Here is a 21,740-nt window from a genome sequence, read left to right as displayed (position 1 = left end):
TGGCCAGAGTCAAGAAGTGGCTCTGCTAAAAAGGGGCTTTGTTTTCCTTTTGTACTTTTTTTCATTGCTGGATCAGGCCAGGTTGGGGCCCTCAGTGGCCTGAGCCAGTGTGGCCCAGGGGCACAGAGGAGAGATTCAGAGACAGATGAGCTGTACAGGATGGCCCTGGACAGAAGCTTGGCCCTCAGTTGGAGTTCCTTGAGGACTGTGTTCTTTGGGGAATTGGGAGGAAATTCTCATGGGCATCTAGCCCCCACCCCTGCCTTTACTTGAATGGGCTGTGTGGAGCTGGCCTGAGTATGGGAAGGGCATGGGGGTGCTGTGTGTACTGTGTGGTACTGGAGGCTGGTGCTATGGTGACTGTCCTTTGTGTTGTCAGAGTTGACCTGTGGCCCGAGAGGTGACGCAGAGCTTCCTGGTGCTGCTGTGGGAGAGCAGGGACTCTTGTGCCCAGCCTCAGAGCTGGTGACTCCCATGAGAAGGCTGTGCTAGGACCTGCCTGATGACCTTGTCCAGGTGGAGCCTTAGGTAGGGGTGCTGTTTGAGAGCCAGCTTCACCTGCCGCTGCTGGACACCAAAGGATGTGGTTCTGATGTGTGCACACGTGCTGGCCTGGCAGGAGCAGCACCATGCTACACACCAATTGCTGGAGGTGGGCCTGGGGCAGAGGGTGGGAGGACAGAGGACAGTGTCATCAGTTCATTTGGGAGTTCTGAGGTGGCCTCTCTGAAGAGGTGCCCCCTGTATTGATACCTGAAGATAGGGCCAGCACACAAAGAGTTGGAAAGATCCAGCCAGTGCAGCTCCATTGGGGCAGGTGGGGAGGTTCTGTGAAGGGTCCTTGAAGTCACCAGGCAGCAAGGACATGGAGAGCTATGATCCCTGAGCCCCGACTATCACACACTGGGCAGGGGTCCTGCAGTCTTGAGGCCTCCTTGCTGCTTGTCTAGTGTCCTGAAGAGAACCCTGAATTCTCAGGGTCTCCAGAAGAAATTCTGATGTCTTCACCAAAATGGCCCCAATAACCATTGTGTTTGTGGTGGTAAAGGTCAGCACAGGCCATGGAAATGCTCATCGTGGTGGCTGATGTAGTTAAGTAAATGGTGGGCAGCATGCCTGTGCCAAGGCCATGCATCTTGATTATCTGAAAAGTCCAGTAAGTGGAAGCAGGTGTTTCCAGGGTGAAGGTTCGGTGTGTTCTTCCTCATGCTCAGCCCAGAGTGCAGAGCCTGAGGCCAGCCTTGCTGGTGAGATAAAGTTCCTTCACAGCAGATGGTAGCCAAGCCTCCACAGCCATGCTCCTCTTCTCCCTGGGCATGTGGTCACAGGCCCATCCTTTGCTCTCTCTTTCCCTTGTGCCCCCACAGCAGGTGAGGTTCAGAGCTATGCCAAACTCATGGGGAGTTTGAGGGGATCCAAGGTATGTGGCCCTCTTGGGGGTGATATGAGCATGTCTGGAGACCCTGTGTGGTGACCCAGCTCGCACAGGGCCATACTGCCAGTGGGTGGCACTGATGATGCACTGGCCATTTTCCACCTTCACCACTTGATCCCTCAAGGGCTCTTGTAGGAGGTGGAAGTAGGATTCTCCCTAGACTCTCAGCCCCTGACTCAGGCATGTTTTCTTCCTGGAGGTCAGAAGCAAGGGTTCCAGTTCTCATAACATCCAGGCATCCAGGACTAAGCCATGCTCTGCTCAGCAGGGTTGCTGCATACCGGGATGCAGGCAGGAGCTGGTGCAGCTCTGGATGATATCCACTAGGAGCTGGACAGGAAGAGGCTGGGTATTGCCATGCTGACCCCCATGCAGAGGGTCTGCTGCAGGAAGAGGTAGGCTGTGAACATGGGTTTGTGCTAACCTTATGCTCCCCCCCCCCCCGGGGAGAGGTGTGAGCTGGGCATGGGGTTGTGTTTATCCCACATGACTCCTCCAGGAAGAGGTAGGCTCTGGGTGTGGGTTTCTACTTATCCCACAGGGCTTCCCCATGGCCCAGGGGCTGAAGTCACAGAAATGAGGCAGGAGAACCACATACAGTAGCAACAGTTAAACTTACCAACAAGTGCCCCTTAGCTGGCATTTCCCCAGTACCCACCATGTGCCCTCACTGGCTGACAATTGTCACCTGTTCTGTCAGTCAAGTTCTGGCTGCAAACACATGGCACATGAAGCAGGGTGGTTGTGGGCTGAGGGGCATTGGTTAGGGAAGATGTCACCTTGGGCTGGCATGGTGGTGGACCTTGCCATGTCAGGACCAGGGTGTGGGAGGGGCTTGGCATCCTGGAGGTGAGTCAGTAACTTTCCAGGTAGTGAGTAGACAGTGGGAGCCACTTAGAATTTGTGTGTGGGGGGGTGTGGTGGTTTAGAACCTTAAAAAGTGTAAGAGGTATTCTCTCTTGGCCCATGGGAAAACAGGTCATAGACCATGTTTGGAACACAGAACCAGTTTGCCCTCCCCTCCTGGAGGATCAGAAGGAGGCTTCTGGTGCAGTGCTCCTTGCCAAACTGGCCAGAACTGGGGAATACTTTGAGAGGGAGGAAAGGAGTTCCATTTGATGTGTGTTGTGCAACATGGAGTGTAGACTGTTCAGGGTTGTTCAAAAGGCACTTGAATATTAAATCTTCAGCTGACAGCTATTCGTACGTCACTTTTTTCTTATGGAAATTTCCAGTATACACAGATGTAGAAGGAATACCAGTGGGAACTGTCATACTGCTTGAACATCTGTCAGCTCTTAGCCAGTGTTGTTCCATCAGATTGTGTTCAACCCTGGTGTGGTGAGAGAGGGGGAGAGAGGATTGAGGGCTGACACTGCTTCTCTGACCTTCAGGGACTCATCCCTGGAATTTTCCAGACAGTGTGGGGTGAGGATGTATCAGCAGAGGGGGCTGAGAAGAAATGTTGGCTGAGATAAGAGGACATCAGGAGGGCATGGTGTTCTGGAAGCCAAGAAGATGAGGTCTGTCCAGGAGGGATGTGGATGGTGGTGGCTGTTGAGCTGGACCACAATGCTGGTGGTGAGGCAGTTGGGTCAAATTGTACCATGAAGAGTGGGGCATGGATGGAGAATGGGTTATGGGGTCATCAGCAGTAGCCTAGATCGTTCTGAGAGGTGCTGTGTGTTTGGGGAGAAGCATCATGGGGGCAGCTGGAGGGGTGGGAGTGTCCACATAGGTGGAGATGGGAGATGGGAGATCTACAGACACCTTAGCTAAGGGAATGACTGAGGAAAAGGAAGGCTGGTGGTGCTAAAGGGGGTGGATGTCGGGGGAGGCCTGGGCAAGGCAGTGGCAGGGTCTGCCTGCGAATCTGGTTTTCAGCCTGGGGCATGCTGGGTATGGGGCAGGGAAGCACTTTCCGCTTGGTTACTTTCCATTACTGTGAAATAAGTGCCATGGTTCTTAGTGACAATGAACAGTGGGGGGCATGGGGAGAGACTCAGGGGAAAGGAGGAGGGTGAAGGTTATCTTTGAGGCAGAGGGGCAGGAAGCTTAGGTGCTTGGCATCCCCTGAGATGGTATTTGCTAGATACTCATTGGTGGTTGTGCCTGTCATGAATGGGATTGGGCAACATTAGTGAGTGTGAACAGGTCAGCGTTGTGATGAGGGAGCAGGGCAGAGAGGTCAGGTGTGGATGGGATGGACTCCCTCAGGCCACGGGGCTGTGAGGAATGGGGCATGGGGTCAGGTGGTGAGCATGCGGACATCACTGAGATCCTAGACCCTCCAGTGCTTGCAGATACGTGGAAGCCCACCAAGAGGGGGTGCCCAGGGAGTGGGGCTGGCATGGGATGGGGGCTGCAGTCACTGGCTGTGAGGGCTGCTTTCTGGTGCTGCCCACTGGAACCAGGCAACAAGGAGAGTGCAGGATGAGACTGGGGACCCTGCATGGGGTGAACCATCTGAGAGTCATTTACAAGGCAGGAGTGACCTAGGGAGGAGGCTCCAACCTGGATCCCAGGGACCTTGGGGGGTGGCTGTAGGGAAGAAGGGAGATGACAAGGGGGAGGATCTGAGGTGTCCAAGGAAGGGGGAGTGCTCTGGGCTGGAGTGATTCTGCAGCTCCCAGCCAGAGCGGGTCCTGAGAGGAAAAGAGAGGTGGGTGGCAGGTGTGTAGGTGCTGCTCCCAGCAGTCAACAGGAGAGGTAAGGTGGTGGAGGCCATTGTCTCAGGGAATTAGTCCTGGAGAGTGACAGGGAGTTCAGCTCCAGGGAACAGCTCTGCCCAGAGGTGAAGAATCCCAGGAACCATTGACTGAGCTGAGCAGGGGGTCCACTCAGTTACCCCACTCCAGTACCCCGCCCACTCCAGTTCCCTTCATTTGAGGACCCCCTCTCCAGTTTCTACAATTCCAGTTCCCCTCACTCCAGTTCCCCCTCACTCTATGTCCCCCTCACTTCAGATCCCCCAATTCAGATCTCCTCATGCTAGTTCCCCCCACTCCAGGTCCTACCCATTCTGGGCCCTGCTAAATCCAGGTTCCTATTATCTGAGTCCCTCCCACTCAGCCTCCTGCCTTAGCTGAGATCCATCCACTGGATTCTGCTCACCCCAGGTTCCTATAATCTGGGTACCCTCTCTCTCAGGGTCCTGCCCTTTTGTGGTACACCCTCAGGGACTCCCAGGAGAGCAGTGACTGTATAATTGACATTTTATCCATTGCCCACATGTACAGCAGCTCTTCCACAGAAAGGAGCTGAGTACCAAGCTTGTGTGGGTGTGTAGGCAGGTTCGGAGACCCCATGATAGAGCTGGGCTCAGGAGTGGACCCTTAGGGATCAGGAGCCCTACTGTGGTCCTAGATTTGTGGTCCTCACTCGTGTCTGCAGGTGGCCAGCATCTCTTCCTGTGCAACTCTGAGTCTATGGGAGGCAGCTAGTCACACCTCCCCAGAATGAGGCCAGAGAGGTGAGGCAGGAGAGGGTAGCTGAAGGGTTGCATCCTTGGGGACCTTTGAGGAGGAAGCAGAATTGGAGTTTCCTGTTCTCATTAGCTTCTTCCCCGCTGTCCTTGTCCAGACACTTCTTTCCCTCTTTACAAAATGTCTAAAGAGCTGGAACATCCCCAGAGAGGTTGACCAGAAGTTTCAGGATTTTACCTTGAATATGGGCTCCAGCACCAACAAGTTCCGAAGGGTGAGAGCAAAGGGTGGGGCTGCCTTCTCCAGTCTTTACCCTCCCTGGGCTTCTCTCCCCCAGATGTTCCCCTAGAAGCCTCCCCCCTAGAATGATCCCTCACAAGCTATTCCCAAGACACTCCTCACCCAGAGTGCTTCTCCAGCATGCTGACTGCCTACAGAGCTCCATGTTGACAGTCTGACCCCCAGGAAGTTCCTCCAAGCTGCATGTCCTCCAGGATGCTCCCCTTAGCATGCTCCCCACAGGCTGTTCTCCCCAAGGGTCTCCATCCAGGGATCTCCCCTCCATGGGCTGCCTCAGGTGCCCTGAGAGTTACTCCTCTACTGGATGCTAATTGTCCTAGGACAGGGCCTCTTGGCTAATGGGTATCCCTGCCCCAAATAGAGTCTGCACACATAGGAGCTTTGTTTAGTCACAGGGAGACAAAACATAGTAGTCCAGGTGGCTTCAACCCATGCACCTTAAGCATATCCTGGGTGTAGGCCCTGAGCACTTACCCTGTGGGAAGATGGAGAAAAAGTAAGGGATCACCAGGGAGAGTGGCCCATGAGGAGGTGTGAGCCCAGTGAACAGGTGTTCTGCCTGTCAGGGGCCAGTGAGTGGCCACTGTGCTGGGGAAAAGAGAGAGTTGGAGGGGCAGGCATGCTTCAGTGGAGGAGGAGGCCGCACTCCATCCTAGTTATTCCCCGAGCTCTGGTCCTTCTACCATAGAGAGAGAGGTCACAAGGTCAGATGCAGATGCCCTGGGGGCTTAGCCAAACATGGGGAGACCCACAAATGAAGGTATGCCCCACTGGGATGGTTTTTCTGTAGACAGGGGAGTTACTTTGTCAATCTCATACACTGGGGTTTTTCAAATGGCCTCTGGACTCCATCTGGAGGGTGGTACCTTGGTAGCATAGGCTGTTCCCATGGATTCCCCACGGGTGTCTGCTCCATGTGGCAGGGGCTGTGCCTTTCACCTTGTCCAGATGGATGCTTTGTAGCAAACTTATGAATATGCAGTAGGGCAGCCCACCAGCTCCCCTAAATACTGCCTCTGTTGTTATTGGAGAGATGAGAGTAGACTCAGTCTGACTGGGTGAATTGTTATCCTGGTCAGGAACACCTGGCATTGGCGATGACCTTGATGGTTGAGCAGTATACAACTGGTTTTCCAGAGTCAGGGGCCACTGAAGATCTCTCCTGAGTTCATAGCAAGGCCTGCCAGGGCCATCAGGCAGCACCCAAGCTCATGCCCAGTTTGGGGACAGTCCTGTGCTTTCTGATGAGTGGTATGAAAGCCCAGGCTCCTCGTGGTTTGGGGGTAGGTGACTGGCTTCTGGCAAGCTTCACATTCACCCTGTGTCCTGGTTAGGCAGGGGCAGTGTACCATTTGCAGGTTCAGGGACTCTCCCTTGGGCAGGAGTTCACCATCAGGTGTTTTTTTTTTTTTGTTGTTGTTGTTGTTTTTAAAGATCTATTTATTTATTTCTCTCTTCTTCCCCCCTCCCCCGCCCCAGTTGTCTGTTCTTTGTGTCTATTTGCTGCTTCTTTCTTCTTTGTCCGCTTCTATTGTCAGCAGCACGGGAATCTGTGTTTCTTTTTGTTGTGTCTTGTTGTGTCAGCTCTCCATGTGGGCAGCACCATTCTTGGGCAGGCTGCACCTTCTTTCACACTGGGTGGCTCTCCTTACGGGGTGCACTCCTTGCATGTGGGGTTCCCCTATGCGGGGGACATCCCTATGTGGCAGGGCACTCCTTGCATGCATCAGCACTGCACATGGGCCAGCTCCACACGGGTCAAGGAGGACTGGGGTTTGAACTGCAGGCCTCCCATGTGGTATATGGGCACCCTAACCACTGGGCCAAGTCCGTTTCCCTACCATCAGGTGTTGAGTCAGTTTGTTATCAGGGAGTGAGAATGACGAAGCTGAGAATGACCACAGATTCAGCTTCAAGGCTCCTATGAGGCCAAGTATTTGCCAAGTCAGGCTGTGGCAGCCACTCTGTTTAGAGGTTAATATGCAGCCAGGGCCAGGAGTCAGGCAGGTGAAAGGACCATCATGTGGCCAGAGGAATGGAGCTGGTAAACCAAGTGTCATAGATTGGGGGTGTCCAGGATTCATAATTGTAGTTTGTTGGTTAAGACTGAAGAAAGACTGAGCAATAAAGGACGGTGAATTGAAGCAGTGGGGATGTCTTCTTCCAATCAGTGGATGCTCTTCCTTGCTTAGAAGACCTAACTATGTTGGGGAAAGGAGGAAGGGTATTAGAGCTCCTAGTCTCCCCTCCCTCTGACTCTGCCTTGTTTTCATCAGGAAGTCAGGGAAATGACCCTCTGTGGTACCCAGATGTCTCCCAAGGACTGTGGGTTCCACTGGCCCTGGTTCCAGAATTTCCTGGAGATGAGAACATCTTAAAGCCCCTGGCTCCCAGGTACTGTCATCTCCATGGCTAGCATGGCTAGCCACGAAAAGGTGACTACCTTTTCAGCCCTAGCCCTGCCCTCAGGACAAGAGAGTGAGGCTTGGAGACTGTGGTCCGTGGAGGCTGAGAACAGAGACAGCTATACCCCAGGATGGAGGGAGCCCTCATGGCTGCAGATGAGGGCAGCTCCCTTCTGACAACAGGAGAAGCAGACTAAGAAAGAAGTATAATGTGCAACTGTCACTGTCGTCTATTTCTGGTATTTCATGCTTTCAAATGCTATTAGGTTAGTTAATTCACTCTATTCTGAGTACCTCCTCTGTCCCAGATTCTGTTTCCAAGCACTGCCCGTGTCCTCTCCTCTTCCTTTCAAGAGTTCAAAGCCCTGAAACTATAATGAGGGTGCTTGTGGCCCATGTGGCTGACTGGGGCAGGACTGGACCCAAGCCAGGCCTCAGGCCCATCCTGGCCTGCCCTTGACTCTGTTGTGAATTTGTTCCTTCTTGTCCTTTAAATGTTCTGACATCAGAATGTCTCATGGCTTCCCAGCTGGTTCACTTCCAGGCCTGGCCCCACCATGCTCTGTGACCCTGGGCAGGTTCACCTGACCTCTCTGTGCCTCTGTTTTCCCACCTGTGAAATGAGTCTAGTGATGGGACTTGCCACGCCGAAAGGCTGCAGAGATTATCTGGGGTTAACCAAATGCTTGGAGCTCAGTCTGAGAGACGGCGAACGTACATTGAATATTAATTCATAAATTACTAGTTTCTTGCTGCCTGATATTCTTTTAATGCATCATTCTTTATCTTGCTTTAAGTTTCTTGATCAGCCTTTTCAGTTTTCAGGGATGTACCAGTGCTCCATTTGCAGCCATTGTAAACAAAACTCCTAATGATTTGCAGGTTTCCAACAGTGGTATTAATTAAATATCCCTGGGGACAGCTCCTTAGACCTAGGCTGTAGTCCTTGCGTCTCACGTGTGCAGGTGGACAGGGGAACACAGTGTGACTACTGATGTGTGGACCCCACAGCCAGTCAGGGCTGACCACAGATTCCCAAACATGGCTGGGGTCTCTTCCCAGGCACCAACCTCCAAGAGCCTCTGTCCACTGAGGGGTGGTGTTTGCTAGTCCCTCAGGTCTCTGAAGGGTACTGAGATGTTGTTGGAGGGTTTAGGCCTCCACACTGCCTCCTGGCCCCCCAATTGCCCTGGGACTGGCCTCTGACCTCTGGCAGCTGGCAGTAACCTGATGGACCCAAACTGGTCACTTCAGGATCATGGCTGATGTCCAACCTGGCATCATCCAGGGAAATTTATTTCCAGAGTGGGCAGTTAGTCCAGGGTCAGGAACTTGACTTCGTGATGTCCCATCTGGACACCACAGCAGCTTGCCCTTCATCACCTTGGACAATCCCAGCCTTACAGATGGGTCTGCTCCACACAGGTTAATTAGTTTTGTACCAGATGCATGAACCCTCACCTCTTTTGGAGAAAGCAGAAGAATAGAAGCACCAGGATGTTCACTTTCATGTACTCATCTGATTAAACCCAGAACCTGCACCACTGGAACAGTGTTTACCCTCAGTTATTTCTGAGGACTATTAAGTTATTCTGCCCAAGGAAATTTGAACATGTTTAAAGAGTAAGATAGTATAGAAAGAGTTAAAATGAACAGAAAGAACTGCTGCCCCTCTGCTCTTCCTCTGTTGCTCTCTGGCTTCACATGTTACCACCTGCCAGGAATCCAGGAAATGTGAGGAGGGTTTTCACTGGCAGTATGCTAGCTTTCTTGTTCTTCCAATATTGCTCTTGCCAGGTTTGTAGAATTCCCTGCCTGGGGTTCCTGCTGTCTGTCCAAGCACTGGAATGCATAAGGACCCTTGCCCAATGATTGCCTCCTAGCTGCCAATCAGTGAGTTGCTTTAAACAAATGGAATTTATTTACTTAGTTAGAATACCAAAACCAAGATGTCATCCATGTGATGCTTTCTCCCAGAAACTGAGGCATTCTGGAACTGGCAGACAGGGATCCTGGTCCTTAGCTTCTGTCAAATTGCAGTGCACATGGCAGCCACTCCTGGCTTCTCCATTCAATTTCAGGTTCTGTTGACTTTCACCTTTGTCTGCTTATATGGCTTTCTCTTTCTCTGTGACCTTCTCTATAAGACCTTCAGTAATAGGATTTTTTAAAAAATTAATTTTTTAATTATTGCGGTCACCCCTCGGGCTGAAGTGTGGTTTGCTGGCCTGGCAGGGGAGCGGCCGCGGTAGACCAAGCCGCTGCCCCCATAATAGGGTGGCTGGTCGGACTCACCGCCACCCCTGAAGGGAACTCGGCATGGGCGCAGAGTGCCCTCGGGTCTCCCCTTCTCGGCAGCCATGCTTCCGCGGCTGCCCCTCCTCCCGGATGGCGCCACACGATGCCTGTAGGGCGGCACCCTTCTTCTTCTTTCTCCCTGCGCAGGCGCAGGGTGGAAAATTCCAGTCTGCCCTTTTCCCCTCCCCCGACAGCAGCAACAGCCAGGCGTGGGTGGAAAAATCAAGTCTGCCCTTTTCCCTCCCCCTGACAGTAGCAACAGCCAGGCGTGGGAGGGAAACTCAGGTCTGCCCTCTACCCCAGCAACAGCAGCCACCAATCCCTAAACACTGCCCCTTCCCCCAGCAACAGCAACAGCCAATCCCTAACCACCACCCCTCCCCCATCCAGCACCGCCCACTGACCTTTTGCTGGAAACCAATCAGAGCAGGGCATGGCTTCGACCAATCAGCCTTCCCCAGCCCCTATAAAACTGTTGCCTCTCCCTCAGTAAAGTTGGACCTGCGTGTTTACCTTGTCTCCGCGGTAGTTCTTCTGCCGTGCACCCTCCAGTCCTGAGAGCCCCCGACAAGGGCCTGGCCTCCCTTGTCCCCAGTTCATTGCCTGCTTCTCCGGGCGACCCCCTCGTCACCGGCTTCGCTGGGCGACCCCATCAGCCGAACCGCGCAACCCCTGTGAGACCGGCCCCTCGTCTGCTGCTGGACCGACCCCTCGTCCCAAGCGGGACCAATCCCTTGTCCCAAGCGGGACCAACCCCTCATCCTGAGCTGGACCGACCCCTTGTCCGCAGCCAGACCCCACCTCTACCGACCGAGCAAGCCACCGCAGCTGGCGCCCAACGTGGGGCAAGGCAACTCCACCACAGCCTCGCTCCATAACCTGGCGGCCCCCCCCCATCCTCTCTTCTCACCTTGGGACTTCTCTCGTGCAACATTGCTGCTACCTGAGCCTTGGCTACCTCATATGATCCACGGCGGTCTGGGAGAATCACTGGATGGCTTTCTCCTTCCATGTCAGGGGCTTATACCGACCCGCTATGATTAAGAGGAGCCTTGGATTTCTCGGGAGCACGCGCTTGCATGTCTGAAGTAACCCTACCACAGCCCTACGCCCTCCTCTCTTCTCACCCTTATCTTTTCGCTCTGCATTGCTGCTCCTGAACCTTGGTGACCTCATACAATCCACGGCGGTCTGGGAGATTCGCTGGATGGCTTTCTCCTTCCATGTCGGGGGCTTATACCGACCCGCTATGATTAAGAGGCGCCAATAAAACTCTCAGGAGTGCATGCCTGAGCACCTCCACCCCTGCCTTCACCTCTGCCTCCTCCCCTCCGTGCTTGCTCCCCTTTGCCTTGCTCCACTGCTCGTCGTTCCGCCCTCCCCTCATCGGGGCCTTCTCTTGGCCTGCGACCACCGTCGGAGCACCACCGGCTCCGACCCCTCGTCTCACCGTGCACCTCGGCTCCCATCACCGCACTCTCAAGGTAAGGGCCCCTTCTCTTATTGGCTCCAAAAGGCCATTAGCAATGGGTAACATCCTATCTGCTAAGCAAGCCCCACAAGTTCGGGCCCTCACCGGTCTCCTAGACACTCACCGGTGTAAGATCTCTTTGAAACAGCCCCAAGTCTTCTGTAACCGCGGCCCCCCCATGCCGCCATCACTCTCAAGCAGCTCCAGTCCCGCTAAACGGCCTGCAACCCGCTTTCCCCGGCCCGCGGCCTGCTTTCTAGCATCTAATAACGTTTCTGCTTTTGCCTCCCCATACTTCTGCGGAGCTTCCTCCTGTCTCGACCTCACTCCTCTTCTCAGCCATTCAAAGTGTCCTTTCTCGTCCCCCGCCCCCCTCCTTTTTTTGCTTGAACCCCCATTGCGCTGCAGATTGGGCCGCCCCATGTCGGCCCGCCCCATTAACATCGGCCTCTCTCACGCCCGTGGAGACTTTGGCCTTCTTGTTTTCCTCGCCTATGTCTCCACCACTCCCGACGCTACCGCCACCACCGTCGCTGGTGCCCTGACGCGACTTGTCCTCACAGCTGTGATCCTCCAGACCATCACACAGTCTGCCTCTGCCGCTCTTCGCCGCCAAGAAGAGATCAACTACCTGTAACGCGCTGTCACCTTGGACTTTTAACAGCAGATGGATCTTATAGCCGCCGAGATCAATGAGAATTGGACATTGGCCACCCTTGCTTGCAACGGCAAGATACCACCCCCCAAATTGTACATTTATATCCCCGTCATACTCACCTCCCTCTTCAGCCCTGCTTCCCTCATTGCTTACTGCCTCTTGGGCCTCGGCTACTTGTTGCTGCTGCCATCCTGGCCCTTATTTGAAAAGAAGGGGGAAATGCAGCCACCCCTCGGGCTGAAGTGTGGTTTGCTGGCCTGGCAGGGGAGCAGCCACGGTAGGCCTAATTCCGCTGCCCCCATAATAGGGTGGCTGGTCGGACTCACCGCCACCCCTGAAGGGAGCTCGGCATGGGCGCAGAGTGCCCTCAGGTCTCCCCTTCTCGGCAGCCATGCTTCCGCGGCCGCCCCTCCTCCCAGATAGCGCCACACGATGCCTTTTTTCTCCCTGCGCAGGCGCAGGGCGGAAAATTCCAGTCTGCCCTTTTCCCCTCCCCCGACAGTAGCAACAGCCAGGCGTGGGCGGAAAAATCCAGTCTGCCCTTTTCCCTCCCCCCGACAGCAGCAACAGCCAGGCGTGGGCGGGAAACTCAAGTCTGCCCTCCACCCCAGCAACAGCAGCCACCAATGCCTAAACCCTGCCCCTTCCCCCAGCAACAGCAGCCACCAATCCCTAAACACTGCCCCTTCCCCCAGCAACAGCGACAGCCAATCCCTAATCACCGCCCCTCCCCCATCCAGTACCGCCCACTGACCTTTCTCCGGCAACCAATCAGAACAGGGCGTGGCTTCGACCAATCAGCCTTCCCCAGCCTCTATAAAACTGTTGCCTCTCCCTCAATAAAGTGGACCTGCATGTTTACCTCGTCTCCGCGGTAGTTCTTCTGCCGTGCGCCCTCCAGTCCTGAGAGCCCCCGACAAGGGCCTGGCCTCCCTTGTCCCCAGTTTGTCGCCTTCTTCTCCGGGCGACCCCCTCATCGCCGGCTTCACCGGGCGACCCCATCAGCCGAACCGCGCAACCCCTGTGAGACTGACCCCTCCTCTGCTGCCGGACCGACCCCTCGTCCCAAGCAGGACCGACCCCTCGTCCCGAGCGGGACCGACCCCTCGTCCCGAGCGGGACCGACCCCTCGTCCCGAGCGGGACCGACCCCTCGTCCCGAGCGGGACCGACCCCTCGTCCCGAGCGGGACCGACCCCTCGCCCCGAGCGGGACCGACCCCTTGTCCAGAGCTGGACCGACCCCTCGTCCACAGCCAGACCCCACCTCTACCGACCGAGCAAGCCACCACAAATTATCATTTTTAAAGTTAATAGATCTCACAAAACGTTATATTAAAAAACGTAAGATGTTCCCATATATCCCACTTCCCACCCCACCACTCCCATCATTTTTTAAATTGTATGTTTAAGGATACATAGATTACAAAAAATTTTACATTAAAAAATATATGAGGTTCCCATATACGCCACACATCCCCCACCCCACTCCTCCCACATCAACAACCTCTTTCTTTATTGTGGCACATTCATTACATTTGATGAATACATTTTGGAGTACTAATGCACCACATAGATAATAGCTGACATTGTAGTTTACACTCTCCCCCAATACTTTCTGTGGGTTATGGCAGGATATATAATGTCTACTATCTGTCCCTGCAATATCATTTAGGACAACTTCAAATCCTGAAAATACCCCCATATCACATCTCTTCTTCCCTCTCTCTGCCCTCAGTAACTACCGTGGCCACTTTCTCCATATCAATGCTACAATTTCTTCCGTTACTAGTCACAATAGTTCTATAGTATAATATCAGTAAGTCCACTCTAATCCATATTTTATGTCCCATTCTGATTCAGCTGGGCCATGACTTAACTGATGTAATGTCATCAAGAGACCCACTTGATAGATTATATTTAAGAACATATTTTTCTGGTGTACCTAGTTTCAAACCACCACAGCCAATTATCCTGCTCTTGCTACACTAAGTTCCCTGCCCTTTTCTGAAGCTGTGTCTCAGGTGTCCATTTCCCATGCACATTCCACTTGCTTCCTGAGTCTGCAGAACTGTAGACATCTCACATCTATGGCTCACCTCACACCTGACCTTACACACCTGTCTGATCTGGGCTCATGGCTGTGTACTTGTTTTTCTCTTGAATGGAGAAGTTATAATACATTCTTCTATGTTTGAGTCAGACATGATCAAATTAGCATTTAAATGGCATTTCTTTTACCTTAGTGGGTCTTTATTTCCAGAAAAAAGAAGACAGAGGAAACTAAACGGTCATGGAATTTCATTTGATTGAAACATCCTGCACAGCTGGTCTCTGGGGTTAGGTGCTCACTCTGTGGACATGAAGACTAGACAAGGAGGAGAAACAGCCACAAGCTTGACAAGGCAGCTATTGGTTTTTGTTTGTGTCTGAGATCAGGGAACATGTCTTTTTCTTAAAACCTTGTAGACTCAGAATAGAAAAGATCCTAGAATCTCAACTAGCTCTAAATATCTCTCCACCAAGAGCTGTTAAAATCCATGGCACCTTTAGTTTACAAATGAAACAAACTCTACAAAAGTTGTTAATTAAAGAGAAAGTTGAGAACTCAAGGTAAGGTAGTCACAACTTACACCTAAGTGAGGCTAGGTAAAACCTAAGGTGCATATAAAAAGAAAAGGTAACACCCTTAATGTAGGTGAAATGGGAAGAGCAAAGGGCAGATGGCCTAGTCAAGTGAGGAAGCAGCCACAAAGGCAGGCCCTGGTGTCCTGAGCCACACATTTCTTATGGCTAATGAAAATGGAGGTGGGGGCCAGGAGTCTACTCTTTTTGTTTCCAGGACCAGGACAAGCACGAGGCCAGGAATTTCCCTAGTCACACCTGTGACAAAGCAGAATTTGAAGTAATTTTTTCCCTTGAAACACACAGCAGAAAAGCAGGGGAAGTTTCTGGAGTGACTGAGCCTTTCTTAGAGATGCTGAGGCCCTGGGAGTGAGTGAGGATGGTTCCCATGGCCAGGCACACTTCACATCCATGCTGCAACCTTCCTCTCAGCTTTCAGGTCCTCCTGGCAAGAGGCTGTTCAATTTCTTTGTGTGCAGGAATCATGACCCACCTTGTGTAAACCCCTGGAGCACATATCCAGAAGAGGTTCCAGGCCCCAGCAGTGGTCCAATAGACAGGCAGGTTGGTGCCTACCTGGTGAATCAGACCCACTACGGCCTCTAGATTTCATGTTCTCCCAGAACTAATTCCTGCACACCTGGGCCTGGATGACTCTCTAGGCCTCAGAGTTGGGATGTGAGGGACTGATGGGGCAAGTACCTGATCCACAGACTGGGCATGTTGGCCCATTACTTGTGGATTTCCAGAAATGATAAAGTATGCCCAACTGCTTCAGCATAAAAAGAAAGAATTTTCACCTCAAAGAACTTTCCCCAAATTAAGAGCAGCGAGGAGCACCCCATCTTCTGGTCTGTGTTTCTGAACTGGGCTCAAGCTCAACTTTCTTCTCTTCCCTGAGATCACCCTGAACCCCTGAAGCCTCTTTCTGGCATTTCTTTTACCCAAATAAATTGCTCCTAGGGTTTCTAAGCAGCGCAACGTCCTAGTTTTACTTTCCCAACTGTAGTTTGAAAGGGCTCAGGAGGGACTTGCACATTCCATGTTAGAGTTTGTTGCTGATAGTGTAGGAAATTGAGAGGAGATGAGCAATACTACCAGTGCTATGGGTCATGGCAGGAGACAGGGGAGACAGAAGAGAGGGCACCAAGGGCTGAGAGTGTCAAGGTGTTCTGCTGGGGGACCTGGTCCCATCTTCCATACCATAGTGGATGCCATGCCCTGTGGTCACATCAGGTGTGAATAGGACCAGGTCCCCCAGGAACAGGGTTCTCCCTAATGAGGAGCCAATGACCCCACTGACTGGGCCATGGCCAGGGAGGGCAGAAAGATGGGACATGAGAGGGAGATCATGGTCTCCAAATCACACGCTCTTGATAAAAGCAACCATTTTGAGACAGGAAGGACCACATGGCTTACTCTCACCCTCACCTTTGTCCCCATGAGCCTCTCTGGGCCCCATGATCCATGGACCCTTCCTATGTGTGCGCTGCACCCCACCCTCAGGTGGCTATTTCATAACCTCTCTCACTTCTCAGACTCCAAATCTTCCTCCCCTCTCATTCTGACCAGTATACCTTGTTTCTTTCTGTTTAAACAAAAGCTCCTCTGGAGGCATGATTGACATACTGTAAACTGTTCAGGGTTAGATGCTACAGTCTTTACATTTTGATGTGTTGATGCATGTGACCACCTATGAAGCCAAAGCTAACATAATGAACACATCTACCCTTAAAGTTCCCACCAGCCTGTTTATCTCCTCTCCTTCCTCTGCCCCCATCTCCAAGGAACACTGATGCACTTCCTTTCATGATGGAGTCACCTGCACTTAATAGACTATCATGTGAGTGGCATTGCACTGCATTATAATCTCTGTCTTCTCTCCCTGGCACCCTTGGTCTCTTGTTAACCTGGCATAAGTATTTGGAGATCCATCCATGGGGTGTGTATCCACAGTCTAATCCTCTTTATTACTGAGTAGGTTTCCGGTGTGTGGACAGGCCACAGTTGGTTCATGCTCTACTCTGTTGATGGGCATCTGGGGTGACTCCAGCTTTGGGCCTTTGCAGAAAAAAACTGTTGTGACCCAGGGACATATTAGTGTTAGAATCACTTTTGATCTCATTTCTCTTAGATAAAAACATCAGAGTGGAAAGTGGGGGTGGGGTGGCAGTCACTGGGTCTGGACATGTGGCTGCACCTATTTCCTCCCTTCCCTCCAAACAAGCCACCCCACATTGGTTCACATGACCTCTTCCCTCCAGTCACACCTCAAACAGTCTCTAACCTGAGACCCCACTTCTTTCCCATATCTGAAAACAGGACCCCTTCTCCATTAACCATCTCTGACATTCTATTTAAAATTGCTCTGTGCATCCCCAACATGTCAGATCACTCCCCACTCTGTGAGTGTAGCACTCAGCATGTCTAAGATCTTGATGATGATCATCATCCTCCTACCAGCACCTCTCAGGGCACAGAGCTTTGTTCCTGATGGACACCAATCATCCCGATGGTTACAGAGGGGAAGCACTCCCAGGTGAGTGTTGATCTCAGTGGTTCCCTTTTCTTTTTCTTTTTCTCTATTTTTAAAAAATGTTACATTAAAAAAATATGAGGTTCCCTGACATTTGGGGGGTTCCTCTGGCTCTGCCCAAGCTGCTTGAGGGGGAGGTGTTAGATGGATGCACAGCGGGCGCGAAGAATGCTGCGGAGACAGCAAGTGGTGGTAACATGCAGTCTGCTTTATTCAGGAAGTGCTGGACAATATATATTGTGGGGTGAGGGGGGACGGGGCAGGCAGGAGACGGCGTGTGGAGCATTGGTCAGTTGGGGCTGGTGGGAGTTAGGCGATGTGAAAGTTGGCCGGCGGGGATTGGCCGGTGGTCATTGGATGGCATGGCCCTGGCGAGGGGGAAGAGAGGGAGGCAGTAGGTCGGGCTCGGCGGTTAGGCAGGAACGGTCGAGAGGGCGTGGCTCACCCGTATCTCCGCGAAGAGCGGGCGGCCCGTTTGCCAGACAGGGAGGGCGGGACTCGCCCATGCCCCTGCGGAGAGCAGGAAGCCTGTCCGTTCTACCAGTTCCCTTGGCCCACCACAGCTCGCCTAGATAGCCTTCCCTCAGTTCCCATATACCCTCCACCCCCCTCACACCACTCCTCCCACATTAACAACCTCTTTCATCATCATGGCACATATATTGCATTTGGTGAATACATTTTGGAGCTCTGCTGCACCACACAGATAATGGTTTACATTGTAGTTTACACTCTGCCTGAGTCCACCCAGTGGGCCATGATAGAACATACAATGTCAAGCATCTGTCCCTGCATTACCACCCAGGACAACTCCAAGTCCTGAAAATGCCCCCACATTATATCTCTTCTTTCCTCTCCCTATGCTCTCTAGACCTGGTACACACCTCCCCCTCCTTCCCCAGCCCCTTGTCTGCTGTGGACCTGAGTCAGCATCTGCTCTCTTGTCATGTAAGGCTTTCCTATGGGGCTCCATGTATGTCCCTCCTAACACCTGTGTCCACTGGGGAAGGACAGAGGAAGGGAGTCTTTTTAATTTTTCTTAGCTGCAGACAGTAACTCTGGGTGACTTAATTCAGAGAGAGGGGGGTGGAGGAGCATCCTTGGCAGAGGTCGGCCAGCTCCCTGTTCTGCTGCACCTGCTGCTTGCTGTGTGCCTTAAATGCCATCACCTGATCCCTCCCCATCCTGGGGTTTTCTTCCTTTTGCCTAATTCATAAATCACTTAATAAAGGTGTAAGATCCAAAATGTTAATTTTCTGGGTATTTTTTTTTCTTTGCACAGTTTTGGTGATGAGGACAGGATCTGAATGCCAATGTGAATGGCTCTGGAGACAAGAAAGATAGAAGGTTCCTGCTGAACCCTTTGAGTACTTTATCCTTTCAACCATCTCCAAGATTCATGACTGAGTCCCTCTTGGATCTGAGCTCCACTCATTTGTGTCTAAACTTTCCTATCTCACTAGGTTTCAGTCCAAAGGTCAGTGGGTCAATCTTTTTGATGAGAAAATTCAAATTTTAATACTGAGTCTCTAGACTTAAGGTTCAGACCAGTTTCATGTTTCCTCTAGTTGGTTTCTTTAACCTGTGCACAAGTTAAGGAAAATGGTAAAGATGGGATACTCATACTCTGAAAGTTTTGTTTCTCCACCCTCTGGCACAATGGCATATTACATGTTCAAATATTATGGGGCTGGAGGCTGTGCATATCAAAAAATTGGCAATATATGACCAAAGACAACCTAAAATTTTAATGTTCACTATGAGAATCATTCCAAGTACACAGAATTACTCATCCAGGGAAGCAGACTTGGCCCAATGGATAGGGCTTCCGTGTACCACATGGGAGGTCTGCAGTTCAAACCCCAGGCCTCTTTGACCCATGTGGAGCTGGCCCATGTGCAGTGCTGATATGTGCAAGAAGTGCCATGCCAAGCAGGGGTGTCCCCCACATAGGGGAGCCCCACATGCAAGGAGTGCACCCCATAATGAGAGCTGCCAAGTGTGAAAGAAAGGGCAGCCTGCCCAAGAATGGTGCCACACACATGGAGAACTGACACAGCAAGATGATTCAACAAAAAGAAACACAGATTCCCATGCCCCTGACAACAACAGAAGCAGAAAAGGAAAAACATGCAGCAAATGGACACAGAGAACAGACAACTGGGGGGAGGGGAAGGGAGAGAAATAAATAAATAAATCTTTGAAAAAAAAAAGAATGTGCTCCCTAATGGGATCTCTCAGCTGAAAGAATCAATTGGAATGCTAAAGATGTTGTTAATGTGGGAAAGTGTGGGAGGGAGGTGGGTGGGCATATGGGTGTGCACTATATTTTTTATATAACATTTATGCAATCTAAAGCTTCTATTAAAATAAAAAAATAATTCGTTAAATAAGAAATTACAGTATTTTAAAATAGTTTCATTAAATGATTCTTTGAAAAAGGCAAATGAGAAATTAAAAGCTCATGAGATGTCTGTTTTCTGTATTTCTATGTTTTATGTTTGAGTAGTGTCTTAAAGTTTAAATTGAAAGTATCAATCCTCTACTTGTGTCTGTCTGTATATTTGATGTATAATATTTACCTAACTTTTAATTTTATTTCCAAATTAACTTATAACCCTCCTGTAAAGATCTCTATTCAAATTGGTGTAAAGATAAATAAGCACTTCCATATAAATTAACACTCCTAATGTTACAGAAATCAAGTAAACCAAATGACTAATATTTCCAATGCAAAAAAAATTGTTAATAGAACTAAATCTAAATATGCTGAAGTTAACTAAAATTCACAATATTGAAATAGACCTTTGGAAAACAGGTTCATTTAATAATAGTAGTCAAATAATATTGGGAATCTTTGGAGTTATTAATTTAAATAAAATATAAACATATACTTTCATTCTAATCAGTGTGTTCTTCCCAGCTTTATGAGATTACTGATCAAATAAAATAGCATTATATTAACTAGATCTTTAAGCTGATGGAAATGTAAATTTATTTTGAAAGAATTTTGTTTTGAAGAATGTTAGCTTGAAGACTGTCTCCAAGATCTTTTTGCTCATTTAAATATGTAAGGTTTGCAAGATGTGTTTGGTTAAGGGAGAAGAAAGTTTTATCTCAAAGTGAAATAACTGGTTGTTGCAGAATAAGAAACAGGAATATGGGATGTACAACACAGTGAATCCTGTAGTAGTAATGGATTGAGGTTAACCAATCAAGGCAGGGGACCATGTAAAACAGTGAACCCCGAGATGAGTGATGGACTGCAGTTAACAGTACAATGATGAGAACATTCTCTCATAAAATGTAACAAATATTCTAACACATGGTGTTAATAATAGGAGAGTTTGTGGGGGAAATGCACCAAATATAAGCTATGAACTATGGTAGCAGTTATATTATGACAATGTTCTTTCATCATTTGTAACACGTGTGTTATAACAATGTAAATTGTTTGAGGTGGGGACATGTATGGGAATCCTGTAAGGTACATGTAACTGTCTTGTTAACTGCTAAATACTCAAATTAAAAAAATTAAAGAAGTGAAATTATAAAAAAGAAAGAAACAGGAATATATAGGGCAATCATGAATTGATATAGAAAACTAGAAATTTTGCAGAAAATGAATTTTGTCATGGTCCAAGTTGACTAAGGGTTGATAGGTTTATAAGATTTTTAAGAGTTTTCTTATCAGAAAATTTCTTCAGATAATAGTAGAATTTGGTTTTCTCTCTGATAAACTGAAGTTTTCTTCAATTATTTGTTTGGTCTTAATAAGAAGATATAAAAGGTTTTCTTTAACTGAGTATCTTGCTTAGAAGGCAAACATTCTATATCTTATCAGAATAATTGCCTGTGCTTTATAATTAACTTATAATCTTTTATTGTTTTAGAGAGCAATTCTCACTTTTGAAATAATTATGCATAATTTACAATCATGCCACCTCCTCTCTTTTAAAATTTTAGGTTTTTTTTTTTACTTTTTATTGAAGTTCATCACTCATATGTTGTATTAGTCAGGGTTCTCTAGAGAAACAGAATCAACAAGAGATATCTGTCAATAGCATGTGATTCTATATGAAACAGCCTTGGGGATGCACAAGTCCACATTGCACAGGTAGGCAGCCACCAGGAACTGCAATGAAAGTCCGATGAAGGTTCTTGATGAGTTCTGGGAGATTGACAGTCCAAAGATGAGCTGGGAAATTCTCTCTCAATGCTGGAATCACCTTCCCTTTTAGGGAATTCAACTGATTGGGTTAAGTGTCACTCTTTGTTCATGGCAATCTCCCTGACTGATGTAATTATAACCAGCTATCTATGATTTACCACTGCAGTAAAGTCAATGGTGACTAAAGTCCATAAATGCACATGTGTTACAGTTAGCCCTGTGCTTGCTTGACCAAACAACTGGGCACAATTATCTGACTGAGTTGACACAATAGTCTAACCATCACATATGTGAACATCCATAAACAGTAAGTGTAGAGTATAAGTTGTAACTTACAAAACAAACATGAATACCATCATACATCCAGGTCTCCCATACATTACCCCACCAATACCTTGCATTGTTATAAAACAATTGT

Source organism: Dasypus novemcinctus, chromosome 28, assembly GCF_030445035.2.
Source record: "Dasypus novemcinctus isolate mDasNov1 chromosome 28, mDasNov1.1.hap2, whole genome shotgun sequence".
NCBI lineage: Eukaryota > Metazoa > Chordata > Mammalia > Cingulata > Dasypodidae > Dasypus > Dasypus novemcinctus.
This window is presented reverse-complemented; position numbering follows the sequence as displayed.